We start from the raw sequence: 17,444 nt of genomic DNA on the forward strand, positions 1-17,444 counted from the left end.
GATCGCCACTATGCATTACAAGGAAACATTGTGCACACAGGAATGGAGTTTGTCTTAACCATCTGGTTCGCAGTGCAAATCTCTATAACATGAAAAACTCACGGTGAGGTACAACCCAACGGGGTAAACGAACGATTATGAGCAACAGTTACGAGTGAGCATTATTTGGAGTATCTGTCGCACCCCAAAAGTGTGTCTTGTTCAATGAATTAAGGTTCTGAATTTAAATTTATAGTTTTTCGTCGATCCTGATGGGAACCTGGAGACCAGGACTCCCAGAGATTTGGCTACCAGATCGTGATGTGAGATACATTCTTTTTATTATGCTCATAACATTCAAGGGGTTTCTGGTAGCTGTGGGTAGGGATTGGGATGTAAGAAGTACTGGACAGAACGTAATATGGAAAAGGCTGTGCGATGTCTCTGTGGGAAAGAACTGAGAGATGGGATGTGGGTTTTAGAAGACAAGTGGTATGCCAGCAAGGGAAGGATGCGTTGGAGCCTTATTTTGGGATGGGATGGGATGGACAGGGTAGACTGGTTGGAACGAAGGCTAGGATTCACGATGAGTTCACTATATGGATGCGAACACGGCTGCATTTAGATTAGGAAACGACATGAGGTGTTTGGTTATTGAGGGAAGATGGGATGTGCTGATGGAGTGCAGCAGCAGACCTGGATTCTCAAGGATGAGGGAGATTATGGAGCATTGAGATTTACATTTGTGGGAGATGCAGCAGAGGTGAAGGTGTTTTAAGTGTGAGAAGGCTTGGGAACTTTATGAATTGGCACAGAATATGTGCAGGGAAGATACTCAGGTACAGAAACAAAGGTGGACTACATCTCACTGAAGGACTGGGAGGAAGTTGTAAAACTTGGGAGAAGCAAATGTCATACTACGTTGATGTAGATAAAGATGAGATGGTTAAGGGATTTATATGATTGTCGAGGAATATAATCGGCTATTTAGTAGTTTTATTTTACGTAGAGTCTCTTTCAACTGGTTAGCAAGTGGGACTTCGTGGTTAGCTTTAGACATACAGGGTGTTTCAAAAATGACCGGTATATTTGAAACGGCAATAAAGACTAAACGAGCAGCGATAGAAGTACACCGTTTGTTGCAATATGCTTGGGACAACAGTACATTTTCAGGCGGACAAACTTTCGAAATTACAGTAGTTACAATTTTCAACAACAGATGGCGCTGCAAGTGATGTGAAAGATATAGAAGACAACGCAGTCTGAGGGTGCGCCATTCTTTACGTCGTCTTTCTGCTGTAAGCGTGTGCTGTTCACAACGTGCAAGTGTGCTGTAGACAACATGGTTTATTCCTTAGAACAGAGGATTTTTCTGGTGTTGGAATTCCACCGCCTAGAACACAGTGTTGTTGCAACAAGACGAAGTTTTCAACGGAGATTTAATGTAACCAAAGGACCGAAAAGCGATACAATAAAGGATCTGTTTGAAAAATTTCAACGGACTGGGAACGTGACGGATGAACGTGCTGGAAAGGTAGGGCGACCGCGTACGGCAACCACAGAGGGCAACGCGCAGCTGTTGCAGCAGGTGATCCAACAGCAGCCTCGGGTTTCCGTTCGCCGTGTTGCAGCTGCGGTCCAAATGACGCCAACGTCCACGTATCGTCTCATGCGCCAGAGTTTACACCTCTATCCATACAAAATTCAATAGCGGCAACCCCTCAGCGCCGCTACCATTGCTGCACGAGAGACATTCGCTAACGATATAGTGCACAGGATTGATGACGGCGATATGCATGTGGGCAGCATTTGGTTTACTGACGAAGCTTATTTTTACCTGGACGGCTTCGTCAATAAACAGAACTGGCGCATATGGGGAACCGAAAAGCCCCATGTTGCAGTCCCATCGTCCCTGCATCCTCAAAACGTACTGGTCTGGGCCGCCATTTCTTCCAAAGGAATCATTGGCCCATTTTTCAGATCCGAAACGATTACTGCATCACGCTATCTGGACATTCTTCGTGAATTTGTGGCGGTACAAACTGCCTTAGACGACACTGCGAACACCTCGTGGTTTATGCAAGATGGTGCCCGGCCACATCGCACGGCCGACGTCTTTAATTTCCTGAATGAATATTTCGATGATCGTGTGATTGCTTTGGGCTATCCGAAACATACAGGAGGCGGCGTGGATTGGCCTCCCTATTCGCCAGACATGAACCCCTGTGACTTCTTTCTGTGGGGACACTTGAAAGACCAGGTGTACCGCCAGAATCCAGAAACAATTGAACAGCAGAAGCAGTACATCTCATCTGCATGTGAAGCCATTCCGCCAGACACGTTGTCAAAGGTTTCGGGTAATTTCATTCAGAGACTACGCCATATTATTGCTACGCATGGTGGATATGTGGAAAATATCATACTATAGAGTTTCCCAGATCGCAGCGCCATCTGTTGTCGAAAATTGTAACTACTGTAATTTCGAAAGTTTGTCTGCCTGAAAATGTACTGTTGTCCCAAGCATATTGCAACAAACGGTGTATTTCTATCGCTGCTCGTTTAGTTTTTATTGCCGTTTCAAATATACCGGCCATTTTTAAAACACCCTGTATTATTAGTCTTAGGCATTTAATTGTGTGAATTGGATGGTCGTGGGCTGTCTGTTAAGATCTGTGTTACAGAATTCTCAGATTTCTACAACAATTTACTTTTGAATACATTATGGGAGTGACAGTGATCAATATGTTACAAATATTTACTATTAAAAACAGTCTTTATCACAATATTATTTAGCACGGTGACCGGTTTTGACCACTGTTGTGGTTATCTTCGGACCAACGAGTAAGAACCTCCTTCTGCTAGAGAATCACTACTCTAGCAGACGGAGTTTCTTACTCATTGGTCTAAAGATGACCACAATAGTGGTCGAAACCGGTCACCGTACTAAATAAATTGTGATCAAGACTGTTTTTAATAGTAAATATTCTACAACTATTGCCTGGATTTTGAGGGACTGGTGGAGGGATTGGTTACACTGGAAGGTGTTTCCTTCGCAGTGCTGGTAGGATAAGATGTGTGCACGCTGTGTGCTGACCCAGGCGGAGCTGGCCCCCAATTCACGAACAACTGAGTCGGCTTTTGGCTACCATCAGCCGTTTCAAGATGATGCCTCGGTGTAGAGGTGACAGAATGTCTGGCGTCTCGCTTAGCATACCTCAGGTGTCACTTGTTACACCCAAGGGCTCTGTTGCCAACGCACCTTCCATTGTACCCGACGCAGTGGATCTGCCCTGTCCATGGGGTGAGTGGTGGATGGTAACGTGCTTGATTGTCTCTAGGTGGTGGTCGAATGCGGAGACTGGCCTCGTCCATTCACCCTGGAAGTGGACAGGCGGCCGCTCCTTCACCTGGATCTAAAATGTTCAAATGTGTGTGAAATCTTATGGGACTTAACTACTAATGTCATCAGTCCCTAAGCTTACACACTACTTAACCTAAATTATCCTAAGGACAAACACCCACACCCATGCCGGAGTGAGGACTCGAACCTCCGCCGGGACCAGACGGACAGTCCATGACTGCAGCGCCTGAGACCGCTCGGCTAATCCCGCGCGGCCCACCTGGGTCCGAGCAAGCACACGGGGGAGAGGGGTTAACTAGTTATTGGGAAGTCCAATATTTCGCGCATTATGGAGCCTCTTAGGGAAATGGCGTTCAGATCCAGAAAGAAAGCCATCGTGTATTCAGCTAGTCTGCCAGGGAGCCTTATCCGAGATGTGGAGGAGGCCTTGGCTGCAGTTATCGAGCGTTCAGGGTGCAGTCATCTGCAAGTTTTGGTTCATGTAGGCACCAGTGACACATGTTACTTGGGGTCTGAGACCGTCCTCATTTCATACAGGCAGCTACTGGAAGTGGTGAAAGCTACTGGCCTCACACTCAGGATGCTAGCAGAGCTCGCAGTCTGCAGCATTGTTCCCAGAGCTGATTGAGACTTTGGTTTGGAGTCGAGAGGAAGTTCTCAACCAAAGGCTTCGTCGTCTGTGTGATGGTCTTGGCTACATATTTCTGGGCCTGCGTTAGCACCTGGAGAGCTGCAAGACTCCCCCTCATATTACAGTGGTGCACTACACAAAGGAAGCATCTATTCAGGCACCATTGTATGTGTGGAGTGCACAGTGGACTTTTAGACTAGACAGTAGTTTCAGGTACTCTGACAAACACTCGCATGTGGACACACAGACAAGGAAATCAGGCAGCGTTTAGAGTAAAGAAACTTCGACTATGAAAATGTAATCAGTAAATCGTCGAAGTATTCGTAAGAAAACTCCAGAATTTAATAAACTACGGGAAATTTCTCACGTTAAAATTATTCTCGGACCGAGAGCTGCCAGAAATGCGAAGTAGAAAGCTCTGAGATATGTAGCGAGTCATGGTACGTACATAGGAAAGACAGATTAGGCGTCATAGGAGGAGGAGCGTTCACTGCAGTTGACAAAAATATTGTCTCTATTGATGTCGAATTTGAATGTGACTGTGAAGTTATGTCGACGCGTATAACAGGTTTAAGTGAAATCAAATTAATTGTTGGATGGTCTATCGGCCACCCGGCTGCTTTGTGACAGTTTCAGCCATTCAGAAAATGTCTGAGGTCAGTAGCGCGGAAATACTCCAATCATTCAAAATTAGTTTGAGGTGAATTTAACCTACCAACTATACTATGCAGGGGGTAGGGATAGAGAGTCTTGCCAGGTACTTTTGAACACGTTTTCCGAAAACTTTCTTGAGCAGCTAGTTCGACTGCCCACACGCAATGGAAATGTTTTGGACCTTATAGCTACAAACAGGAGTCGATACAGAAGAGACAGGCGATCCAGATTTACAATCAGAATTTAAATAACCTTAGAAGGCTTAACATCGAATAAGGCGGAAGGGATAGATAACATTCTATCAGAATTTCTAAAATCATTTAGGGAAGTGGCAACAAAACAACTATTCACATTGGTGTGTTGAGCATACGAGTATGACATTATACCATATAACTTTCGGAAAGACATCATCCACACAATTCCGAAGACTGCCAGAGCTGACAAGTGCGAGAATTATCGAATAATCTGCTTAACAGCTGATGCATACAAGCAGCTGTCAATAATAATACACAGAAGAATGGAAAAGAAAATTGAGGATATGTTAGATGACTATTAGTTTGGCTTTAGGAAACGTAAAGGCACCAGAAAGGCAGTTCTGACGTTACGATTGATAAAGAAAGCAAAGCTAAAGAAAACTCTAGACTGGTTCAGAAGATTTGTCGATCTGGAAAAAGCGCTCGATAATGTCAAATGGTGCAAGATGTGCGATATTGTGAGAAAAATAGGGAAAGGCGGAACAACATGTACAAGAACCAAGAGCGAACAGAAAGAGTGGAAGACCAAGAACGAAGTGCTCGGACTAAAAGGGTGTAAGACAGGGACTGAAGGTGAAAGGATGCTCAAAAATGGTTCAAATGGCTCTGAGCGCAATGGGACTTAACATCTGAGGTCAGCAGTCCCCTAGAACTTAGAACTACTTAAACCTAACTAACCTAAGGACATCACACGCATCCATGCCCGAGGCAGGATTCGAACCTACGACCGTAGCGGTCGCGCGGTTCCAGACTGAAGCACCTAGAACCGCTCGGCTACAGGGCCGGCTGAAAGGATGCCAACGATGAGATTCGTTGACGACATTGCTGTCCTCAGTGAGAGAAAGACCAATTACAGGATCTGCTAAATGCAATGGACAGTCTAATGGATACAGAATATGGATTGAGAACACATCGAAGACAAACGAAAGTAATGGAAAGTAGCAGAAACAAGAACAGCGAGAAACTTAACATCAAAATTGGTGATCATGAAGTAGATGAAGTTAGGGAATACTCCTGCCTAGACAGCGAAAGCCGGCCTGGGTGGCCGAGCGGTTATAGGCGCTACAGCCTGGAACCATGCGACCGCTACGGTCGCAGGTTCGAAGCCTGCCTCGGGCATGGAAGTGTGTGATATCCTTAGGTTAGTTAGGCGTAAGTAGTTCTAAGTTCTAGGGTACTGATGACCACAGATGTTAAGTCCCATAGTGCTCAGAGCCATTTGAGCGATTTTATTTTTTATTTTTATTTATTTATTTTTTTGAGACAGCAAAATAACCAATGACGGACGGAGCAACGAGGACGTACATAGTAGACTAGCACTGGCAAAAAGGGCATTCTCAGCCAAGAGAAGTCTTCTCCTATCAAACATAAGCCTTAATTTGACAAAGAAATTGCTAAGAATTTGCGTTTTGTGCACAGCCTTCCATGATAATGAAACATGAACTGTGGGAGAACCGTAACAGAAGAAAATCGAAGCATTTAAGATGTGGTGCTGCAGAAGAATGTTGAAAATTAGATGGACTGATAAGGTAAGTAATAAGGAGGTTCTCGGCAGAATCGGTGAGGTAAGGAATGTATGGAAAACGTGACAAGAAGAAGGGACAGGATGGTAGGACTTCTGTTAAGACATCAAGGAATACGTTCCATATTAAAAATAATTTTAGTACTGGTGCGACCATAGCTAAAATTGTTATATACGATGGCTTGATAATTCATACAGCGAACACATTTTTTTTAAAAAAATACGGATGTTAAAACTATTAAAATGAAACTGAACAAAATGTCCAATGGTTCACTGTAGCTGTATTTGTTCAGGTCACTTATAAATCCGCAAACCCTTCTCGCAACTTTTGAGTTGCATCTTCTAGCGCAAATACACTCCTGGAAATGGAAAAAAGAACACATTGACACCGGTGTGTCAGACCCACCATACTTGCTCCGGACACTGCGAGAGGGCTGTACAAGCAATGATCACACGCACGGCACAGCGGACACACCAGGAACCTCGGTGTTGGCCGTCGAATGGCGCTAGCTGCGCAGCATTTGTGCACTGCCGCCATCAGTGTCAGCCAGTTTGCCGTGGCATATGGAGCTCCATCGCAGTCTTTAACACTGGTAGCATGCTGCGACAGCGTGGACGTGAACCGTATGTGCAGTTGACGGACTTTGAGCGAGGGCGTATAGTGGGCATGCGGGAGGCCGGGTGGACGTACCGCCGAATTGCTCAACACGTGGGGCGTGAGGTCTCCACAGTACATCGATGTTGTCGCCAGTGGTCGGCGGAAGGTGCACGTGCCCGTCGACCGGGGACCGGACCGCAGCGACGCACGGATGCACGCCAAGACCGTAGGATCCTACGCAGTGCCGTAGGGGACCGCACCGCCACTTCCCAGCAAATTAGGGACACTGTTGCTCCTGGGGTATCGGCGAGGACCATTCGCAACCGTCTCCATGAAGCTGGGCTACGGTCCCGCACACGGTTAGGCCGTCTTCCGCTCACGCCCCAACATCGCGCAGCCCGCCTCCAGTGGTGTCGCGACAGGCGTGAATGGAGGGACGAATGGAGACGTGTCGTCTTCAGCGATGAGAGTCGCTTCTGCCTTGGTGCCAATGATGGTCGTATGCGTGTTTGGCGCCGTGCAGGTGAGCGCCACAATCAGGACTGCATACGACCGAGGCACACAGGGCCAACACCCGGCATCATGGTGTGGGGAGCGATCTCCTACACTGGCCGTACACCACTGGTGATCGTCGAGGGGACACTGAATAGTGCACGGTACATCCAAACCGTCATCGAACCCATCGTTCTACCATTCCTAGACCGGCAAGGGAACTTGCTGTTCCAACAGGACAATGCACGTCCGCATGTATCCCGTGCCACCCAACGTGCTCTAGAAGGTGTAAGTATTCTACCCTGGCCAGCAAGATCTCCGGATCTGTCCCCCATTGAGCATGTTTGGGACTGGATGAAGCGTCGTCTCACGCGGTCTGCACGTCCAGCACGAACGCTGGTCCAACTGAGGCGCCAGGTGGAAATGGCATGGCAAGCCGTTCCACAGGACTACATCCAGCATCTCTACAATCGTCTCCATGGGAGAATAGCAGCCTGCATTGCTGCGAAAGGTGGATATCCACTGTACTAGTGCCGACATTGTGCATGCTCTGTTGCCTGTGTCTATGTGCCTGTGGTTCTGTCAGTGTGATCATGTGATGTATCTGACCCCAGGAATGTGTCAATAAAGTTTCCCCTTCCTGGGACAATGAATTCACGGTGTTCTTATTTCAATTTCCAGGAGTGTATAAATGCTATGTCATAGGTTACAGAATGCGGCAGTGTAACAATGTGCGTGGCTAGGTAAATATTTCAGCACTCCTCAATTGATAAAAAAAAAAACATCATCAAATGATAAAAAGACCATTGTCTGAGACGAAAATCATGTCTATGTTAAGTCGTAAACTATACACATTCCGATTAAAATATTGTCTTGTCGGCCTATGTCCAGCGACAAAATGCCCCTCGTAGATGTTATTCAGGGAAGTACTGAGCCCTGTTGTGACCAAAGCCGACACTCTCACGTGTGTTCGCCACGAAAATAGAAACTGGAAACAAAAGCTACAAACGTCCCGTGAGTTGTCAAAGTGTCAAAGAGTGTGCTGTGGCTGCCGTCCGAGTTAAAAAACTTCACTGTATGAAGTGTCAAACAAGGTGTAGAGGGTAAACACTGTAGCAGAGGAAGACAGATTAGAATACATGCAGCAAATAATTGAGGACGTAGGCAGCAATTGCTACTCTGAGATGAAAAGGTTGGCACAGGAGAAGGATATTTGGCAGGCCGCATCAAACCAGTCAGAAGACTCATGACTTAAAAGAAAGCTATCGGTGGTGTCAGTAGAGAGAAAGGGGTTAAGTGCCATGATGCTACCACAGCGACTACGGTTACTACAGCTAATAAATCAATCAAGAAGGCTAGGAGAGTGTTTTGTTAGAAATAGCAGATACGCAGTTTTTAGTACCTCACTTAGACAATGAATTGACATAATTTAGTTACAGTACAACGAACGTAGCAAAATTATAGGCAAAGTTTAAACCGATTGCAAATCACGCTCTCGAGAAGTATGTGCCAATTAAATAGATTAAGGACGGAAAACACCATTATTTTGCAACACAATTCGGAAAATGTTGAGTGAGTAGAGGCACTCCGGGTTCAGAAGAGAACGTGCAAATGACGACAGGAAAAAGTCAGTAGACATTTGTGTGTCTGCAAAAGATCGATGCGCGATGAACACAAATACCACAGTCATACCTTAGCAAAATATATTGCCGAGAAACTGGAAAAATTCTCGTCCTATGTAAAATCGCTAAGCGGATAGAAGGCTTCTGTCCAGTCACTCGTTGACCCGTATGGTGTGACAGTAGAAAATACGAAGAGAGAAGTTGCAATTTTAAATTTTGTGTTTAAGAAATCGTTCACGCAGGAGAATCATATAAACATACCGTCGTTTGGCCGTCGCACAAGATCCCGCGTGGGGGACTTAATTATAGGCATTCCTGGGATAGAGAAACAACGGGAAGAGATGAAAACAATTAAGTCGCAAGGTCCGGGTGGAATTCCAATTCGATTTTACGAAGAGTACTCTACGGCACTGGCCCCTTACGTAGCTTACATGTATCGCAAACTGCTCGTCCAAGCGCCTGGAAAAAAGCGCATGTGTTTGCTGAATACAAGAAAGGTAAAAGAATGGACCCACAAAACTGCAGGCCATATCCTTAACATCGATTTACTACACAATTCTGGAACTATTCTGACTTCGAAATAAAAAAAAATCCTTGAGACGGAAACACTTCTGTGCGCAAATCAGCGCCGTTTTAGATAGCATCAATCGTGCGAAACTCAGCTAGCCATTTTCTCACATGATATCCTGCAAACTATGGAAGAAGGGCAAGAGACAGATTCCAGTTCCTAAACTTCCAGAAAGCTTTCGACACTGCAGATTGTTAACGAGGACCTTGCTGAAGATTGAGATAGGGACAATGTGCCAATAAGAAGAGATTTCGCTGGGAGATTGTTGAGATTTAGGTAATAATTAATATTTGAGTAGTTAATATACGAGATTTTCCATTATTAAGAATAAAAACCGATATAAAGGATGGTGTTACGAGTATTACGTTAGATTGGTTTCCTTCGCAGCAGTCGTTTTTTTATCATTCGCTTTCATTGGTGTATAAATTTGTTCACGGTATGGAGTGTAAACACTGAATATTGGAAGCGAGAGAAACAACGGATGTGGACTTATGGGGTCCTCATAGTGTCAAAGTTAGGATTGTCAGAAATGGCGAATATGCTATGGAGATTGGAGGCGAAATGATTTTCTGTACTTAGATTATTGGGGAGGGATCAGTTATTGCGAACGAGTGGGTAGTGTGGGTCAGGATATTCGATGGAAAGTTTTCCATTACTTACTCGTTTTTATGGTTAGATATGCACTGAATTTAGTGAACGTCTGTCGCCAGGCCCACGGTCTTTTTGCATTAAGGAGTGTCTCTTTTACTGCTAGCGGTGTGTTCGTGTATCTAGTTTTGGATACAGAGGAAGGAGTGGTAAAGCATATGCGAATCTCTGAATATTTATAGAGCTCATGGGGAAGGGGGGGTCGGTTTGGATAGATGTGACAATTGGATATGTACGTGCTTGCAGCTTCGGTGAAGTTTTAGAGCTGGAAGAAAACAGTGTTAAGAGACAGGTTTGAAAGGTAACAGTGTGTCTTCTGATCTGACTGTGAATATAGTTCCAAAGGTCATCCCAGCTGGCGTTGTAGTAGTCTTGGATCATTTTTGATGCGTTGCTGTGTGGTTGGGTGTGATCATGGGGATCATGTTTTAGGATTGGCAGTTGCCTGGATAGCGATCGCTTCCAACTCTTTGAGGACTTCTGAATTTAGGTGTCTGAGGAGATTGGCAGATGGTACGAAGGTACAAGGAGTGGAGTCACCAAGGGGAGCGGTGTGCCGACGAACGGAGACTAGGTCTTCTAAAAGGAAGGTGATAAACTGATGCTACTGCGAGTATGGGAACGCCTATGGATATTCATGTCGGAGGCAAGAAATAAGATAGAAAAAGACTCTTCAATGCAAGAAGGGAAACTGTATGGGATTATATGATTGGGTTGGGTATAGATGCTGACACTTATGACTGTTAGGACAGTAAAATACATCGTCAGGATAAGGTGTTCGGCAGAATGATTAAACAGCAGTTGAGAGGAAACAGGGATGTTATTGGCGCACACTGTTGTTATTAAACATCTCTCTATCGGGTAGGGAGATATCAGTTTGCTGTAGGTTATAGCAAGAAACACAAGATGGTATTGTGGGGTTGAAGGAAAGTTTAATTTAGAATAAAGGCATGGATTTTCTGCTGTCTGAAGGTTTGTGAGCAGGGCGTTGTTGGTATGTTCAGGTAAATGATACTGCACTATTATCGCACCATTTGGAGTTAGGAAAGAAGGATTATGGAAGCTGGTAGGTTAAACTACGGTTGATAAAGGGTTAAAGACGTACTGTGCTTGGCTATAGGACTAGGTGGCGGTCAGGTTGGGGTGGAATACAGATTGGGCAGTTAGGGAGATTTGGTGTAAGGTGTGAAGCCTTCGGAAACTGGATTTTTTGGATGACTGTGGTAACAAATCACACAATTTCTTCAGCTACAATTGTGGGACGCGAGCACTGGTTGATATGTATTCGATTATCAGCTGATCGGACAGAGATTCGGATTCTTCGGAGGTGATTTGGCCTTGCACTTCTGGTAGTATGTTGAACGGGAATGTGGCTCATTGGCTTTTTAAGTTAGAGGACTTTTTAAGTTACGACAGTCTTTGTGGAGGTTTATTATTGTCTTCATAGTGTTTATATCGGTCATTACGGCTAACATAGCGCAGGTTTATAGCCAAAAGGAGCCGTTCCAGCGTCAAACGGTACTCAGGAGTATGAACTGGCAGATGATGTGGGTCTAGTGGGTTAGTGGTAAAGCGCGTGCCTGGAAACAGAGGTTGCAGGATCGAATCGCCGTCGGACCACGGAAATGTTAATCTAGTCTTCATATCCCAACATTACGGTGAGTCGTTAGGAACGGAATGTGGTTCGGATTCCACGTTGAACTGTAGGTCATGTTTCCCTGGTTGAATAACAAGGTTAGATTAAGGACATGTATGTCGTCAAAGTGGTATCCAATTGAAAGACTTGCACCTGGCCATTAAGCCACAAGTAGTCATAATTACTTGTCCTTAGTGTATGAACCCATCGCCTTGGTGGAGGATCTGTTCGTGAAATACGGTCTCTATCCGAGCGAGAAGAACGAAGCCGTAAAGCCAGGGTCGGGCACCACTCTCTCTATAAGGCTTCCAAGTTAACAGGACACTCGTGCAGGAAAGGGAATACCAGACGGTGGGAGCGCGCTAAGAGGATTCGGTTGCGGTGAACGAGGAGGGCGTCGACCGACCAGCACACAACACACGTGACGAAGGTCTTCTCTGCACCCACTACATATAAACATTCCGTTTCGGCTTTTAAACAACCTTACGCGTAATACTTGACCACTTTAACCTCTAACCTTTATCATCACCACAGTTATCATCCCATGCCTACAAGAACACGGAGCGCATGTGATGTAGCTCCTTTTGTACACCTACATGGATATTTCGCAACCCATTTTAGAGTGCATGGCAGAGGGAACATCTTTCCAGTATTAATGAATTTACGTCCTCTGCAGTTGGCGTATTAAATGATGGAAAGTAATTGTCTATGGCCCTCAGTACACGCCCTAATCTCTCTTATTTTCACAATTCTCACATGAGATGTGCAATGGTTGCAGAAGTTTGTCACAGTGTCTCCCTCGAATAACAGTTCTCTGAATTTACGCAACAGCATTTAACTAGAACAATGTCGTCGCTCTCCGGAAGATACTTTCTCTCTATTACAATTTTACTTGGGATATCCCAGATGCGCTTCTCAGAACTGACAGAAAGCGATGAGCTGACTCATTGTGTCGTGTAGGTTGCCTCCACGGCCATAAATATTGCTGTATTTGCGTTGCATGGATTTTGCTTCAGACAGCTTAAAACGGGAGAATATATAAAATCATGCAGTTTCACAGCACTGTAATGGTATTTTCAGATATACTGAGATGAAAGAAAGGATAATGTGACACCGGCAACGAGTGCAAGTTTGCGAGCGTGACTAACAAGCAAATGATAACGAATTCCGATGTCTTTATTTTCTTGTCTCACTTTCCGCAAGAGTGGAACACTGCACAGCAGGACGATCACATAAAATAAGACAGTGTAAAGATAAATGAGAACTCTGCTTCTCTTTATGATGTCAATGTAAATCCGACAGTCACAGAAACATTCGGCCGAAAAGCGCAGCAGACATTTTGATGTAACAATTTCCGCTTTGTGGATATCGGTACGTACGGGACAGCGTGTTACAAAACGCTCCGCTTTAAAACGGAATTTTTTCGGGGCTTATGTTTCCAGTTTTATTGGTTATAGAAATGAAGGATCAAGTGTTTTGGATAGCCCTTGGGCGAGAGGCCAGTCAAACAGAAACATCGTCTTAATGTCACTATCCTACAGTACAGCGAAAAAGTGTACTACACACATCCTCCTCTTTAGACGAGTGGAACAAATCGTTTGGTTCTCTTTGTATTTGATGTGATGTACGGTGGGCCTTAAGGGGCTTAAGGAGATACCACAACGTCATACGAGGTTCCTTTGAAAACCCCAGGAAAGAGTTTTTAACCACTTTTTCGTACCAAAACCGAGCCGCGGATTCCAGGACGGCTATGCACAGTAAACTGTTGAAACTTTTACGATATGTTCCTAAGACCTAACGCTCGACCAATTTTGAAAATTTTATTTGATATCTTTACCCATTTCCGAGTTACAGAGGTTCGAAATACCCTACTTCTACATGTAAAATACATATGTAAAATCGGGTAGAAGGTGAAATCTAAAAAATAACCGCAGCAAATTGCTCAAATTTTAAGAGTATTATTATTTTAACGGTATTTATCTAAAAGTACCATCTTCCCGTTCTCAAAAATGTTTATTCGTTCATGGATGGTTTCTTAGAAAACCCAAAATGTTTTGTAACATTTTTTCGTATCAAAACCAAGCCGCGGATTCCGCGGTGGCTTTGCACAGCAAATGACTGAAATTTTACGATATCTTTCTAAGACACTGATCTCGAATAATCTTGAAAATTTTCTTGATATTTTTATCCGTTACAGAGGTTCCAAGCTATTAGCTCGTGGGGCGGTTCCTTACGAAACTCCAAAAGAATGTTTCTTTACCGTTTTTTCGTGCCAAAACCGAGCCGCGGATTTGAAGATGGCTACGCACAGTAGATGGCTGAAATTTTTACGATATATTCCTAAGACCCCAGTACCAAACAATCTTGAAAATTTTCTTGATATCTTTATCCGTATCCGAGGTAAAGAGATTCAAAGTTACCCTACTTGTACACATAAAAAACGCACGTAAAATCCGGTGTGAGGCGAAAATGTAGTTTATAAAGAGACGTAGCATGGAGAAATATGCTGTAAAGGGTCTCCGTTATCATCAGAAGAGTCCTGGAAACGCTATGATGTAACAGTGAAGCACATGCATAATTTTTATGCACTTAAAATGTGGTCTGAGGTGTAAAATTAGTTTTGTGTTATTTCAACTTCACGTGAGTAAACTATCAAAATGTTACTGACCCATACAGTTCTTTTCACTTAAGTGTCGTGCCACGCTGTAGTGACGATAAGAAGAGGACCAGAGGAAAAATACTCCTATCGGAGTACGAAAAAGGCGAAAATGCTCCTGTTTAAAAATACTGACAAAAAGTGAGGTACCGGCTGCCTCATTCTACCTTCGTCAGTAAAAAACCGTAAACTCCGTCCGAACAGGCCTCGGAAGACCCAATGGTACTGACCGCCCGCATAGTCATCCTCGGCCTACAGGCGTCACTGGCTGCGGATATGGAGAGGCGAGGGATCGGCACACAGCTCTCCCGGCCGTTGTCAATTTTCGTGACCTGAGCCGCTACTTCTCAATGAAGTGGGTCCTTAACTTGCCTCACAAGGCTGCCCGCACCCCGCTTGCCAACAGCGCTCGGCAGAGCGGACGATCCAACAGCGCTCGGCAGACCGGTCGGACACCCATCCAAGTGTTAGGCAAGCTGACAGCGCTTCACTTCAGTGATATGACGGGACCGGTGTTACCACTGCGGCAAAGCTACAGTACCTTCACAAATTATCCCAAAAATTGGCGGGAAAGACGGAAAAGTAATAAAGACTGGAAGTATGACAGCAGTGTGAGAGAAAGAGAGGAACACCACTGACAGTGAGAGAACAGTGCTACAAAAAGAGTGAAGTATCTACTGCTAGTGGAAGAGGAATAAAGAAATTCAGAAAGTGAAAGTATGTGAGAGCCAGTGAGAATAAGAGACAGAGTCTGTGTCAACAACAATAAGAAAGAGAGAGATGGTGACAGTGAGAAGACACAGCAACAGTGGGAAGTAATGAACGAGATAGTAGCAGTAAGTGAGAACAAGAGGGAGAGAGTGACAGTGAAAGGAGGCAGTAGTAGTAGGTCAGAACGAAGGAGACTGTGGCTGTGCGATAGAAGACAGTGACATATAGAGAAACAGAAAGAGATAATGAGAATAATTTAGGCTGAATGAATGAGTGAGTGAGAATGGGCAAGGGGAAGTGGATGGGTATGAGCGACTTACAGCGGTGGACTGGTGGGTGTGAGCAACTTACAGTTAAAGGATCTCGTGGGAATATGTGGTGAGTTGCATGTCGGAAAGAGCGCGAATATGTTCGCAGCCAAAATTTATTGGTAATATTTTTAAAGGTACTGAGGAAGGTAGAATGAGGGAGCTGGTGTCCCACTTTTCAGTCAGTCATTTAAACAGGAAAATATTCGATTTTTTTATGCACCGATAGGAGCATTTTTTCGTTGGTGATATTCTTAAACTCCACAGGCCTGAACAGCAGCTTCAGTCTGTAACGTTTACCAAAAAATTTACACACACTAAATACTGAACATCGAATGTGATAAAATACAGTCTATTTGAAACTTTTTGGTCGATTCTGTAGTTTTTGTTGTATAGCTCATTGTTAAATTTTATCAGAGCTGCCTGTTTCCAATAAAAATTGTTTGTGTGTCTGAGACCCTTCTGTTCAATATTTATTCGTTAAAAAAGTAATTTAATATACACTCCTGGAAATTGAAATAAGAACACCGTGAATTCATTGTCCCAGGAAGGGGAAACTTTATTGACACATTCCTGGGGTCAGATACATCACATGATCACACTGACAGAACCACATGCACATAGACACAGGCAACAGAGCATGCACAATGTCGGCACTAGTACAGTGTATATCCACCTTTCGCAGCAATGCAGGCTGCTATTCTCCCATGGAGACGATCGTAGAGATGCTGGATGTAGTCCTGTGGAACGGCTTGCCATGCCATTTCCACCTGGCGCCTCAGTTGGACCAGCGTTCGTGCTGGACGTGCAGACCGCGTGAGATGACGCTTCATCCAGTCCCAAACATGCTCAATGGGGGACAGATCCGGAGATCTTGCTGGCCAGGGTAGGTGACTTACACCTTCTAGAGCACATTGGGTGGCACGGGATACATGCGGACGTGCATTGTCCTGTTGGAACAGCAAGTTCCCTTGCCGGTCTAGGAATGGTAGAACGATGGGTTCGATGACGGTTTGGATGTACCGTGCACTATTCAGTGTCCCCTCGACGATCACCAGTGGTGTACGGCCAGTGTAGGAGATCGCTCCCCACACCATGATGCCGGGTGTTGGCCCTGTGTGCCTCGGTCGTATGCAGTCCTGATTGTGGCGCTCACCTGCACGGCGCCAAACACGCATACGACCATCATTGGCACCAAGGCAGAAGCGACTCTCATCGCTGAAGACGACACGTCTCCATTTGTCCCTCCATTCACGCCTGTCGCGACACCACTGGAGGCGGGCTGCACGATGTTGGGGCGTGAGCGGAAGACGGCCTAACGGTGTGCGGGACCGTAGCCCAGCTTCATGGAGACGGTTGCGAATGGTCCTCGCCGATACCCCAGGAGCAACAGTGTCCTTAAGTTGCTGGGAAGTGGCGGTGCGGTCCCCTACAGCACTGCGTAGGATCCTACGGTCTTGGCGTGCATCCGTGCGTCGCTGCGGTCCGGTCTCAGGTCGACGGGCACGTGCACCTTCCGCCGACCACTGGCGACAACATCGATGTACTGTGGAGACCTCACGCCCCACGTGTTGAGCAATTCGGCGGTACGTCCACCCGGCCTCCCGCATGCCCACTATACGCCCTCGCTCAAAGTCCGTCAACTGCACATACGGTTCACGTCCACGCTGTAGCGGCATGCTACCAGTGTTAAAGACTGCGATGGAGCTCCGTATCCCACGGCAAACTGGCTGACACTGACGGCGGCGGTGCACAAATGCTGCGCAGCTAGCGCCATTCGACGGCCAACACCGCGGTTCCTGGT

The 17,444-nt window shown here is 45.4% G+C and overlaps 1 protein-coding gene across 1 annotated transcript in view; it reads right to left on the reverse strand.

The window, feature by feature from the left end:
- The window catches only part of LOC126482344 (kynurenine 3-monooxygenase-like), a 182,800-nt gene that overhangs the window by 144,738 nt on the left and 20,618 nt on the right, over positions 1–17,444 (reverse strand). The gene's annotated exons all lie outside the window — the stretch shown is intronic.

Source organism: Schistocerca serialis, chromosome 5 (assembly GCF_023864345.2).
Source record: "Schistocerca serialis cubense isolate TAMUIC-IGC-003099 chromosome 5, iqSchSeri2.2, whole genome shotgun sequence".
In the NCBI taxonomy this organism is placed as follows: Eukaryota; Metazoa; Arthropoda; class Insecta; order Orthoptera; family Acrididae; genus Schistocerca; species Schistocerca serialis.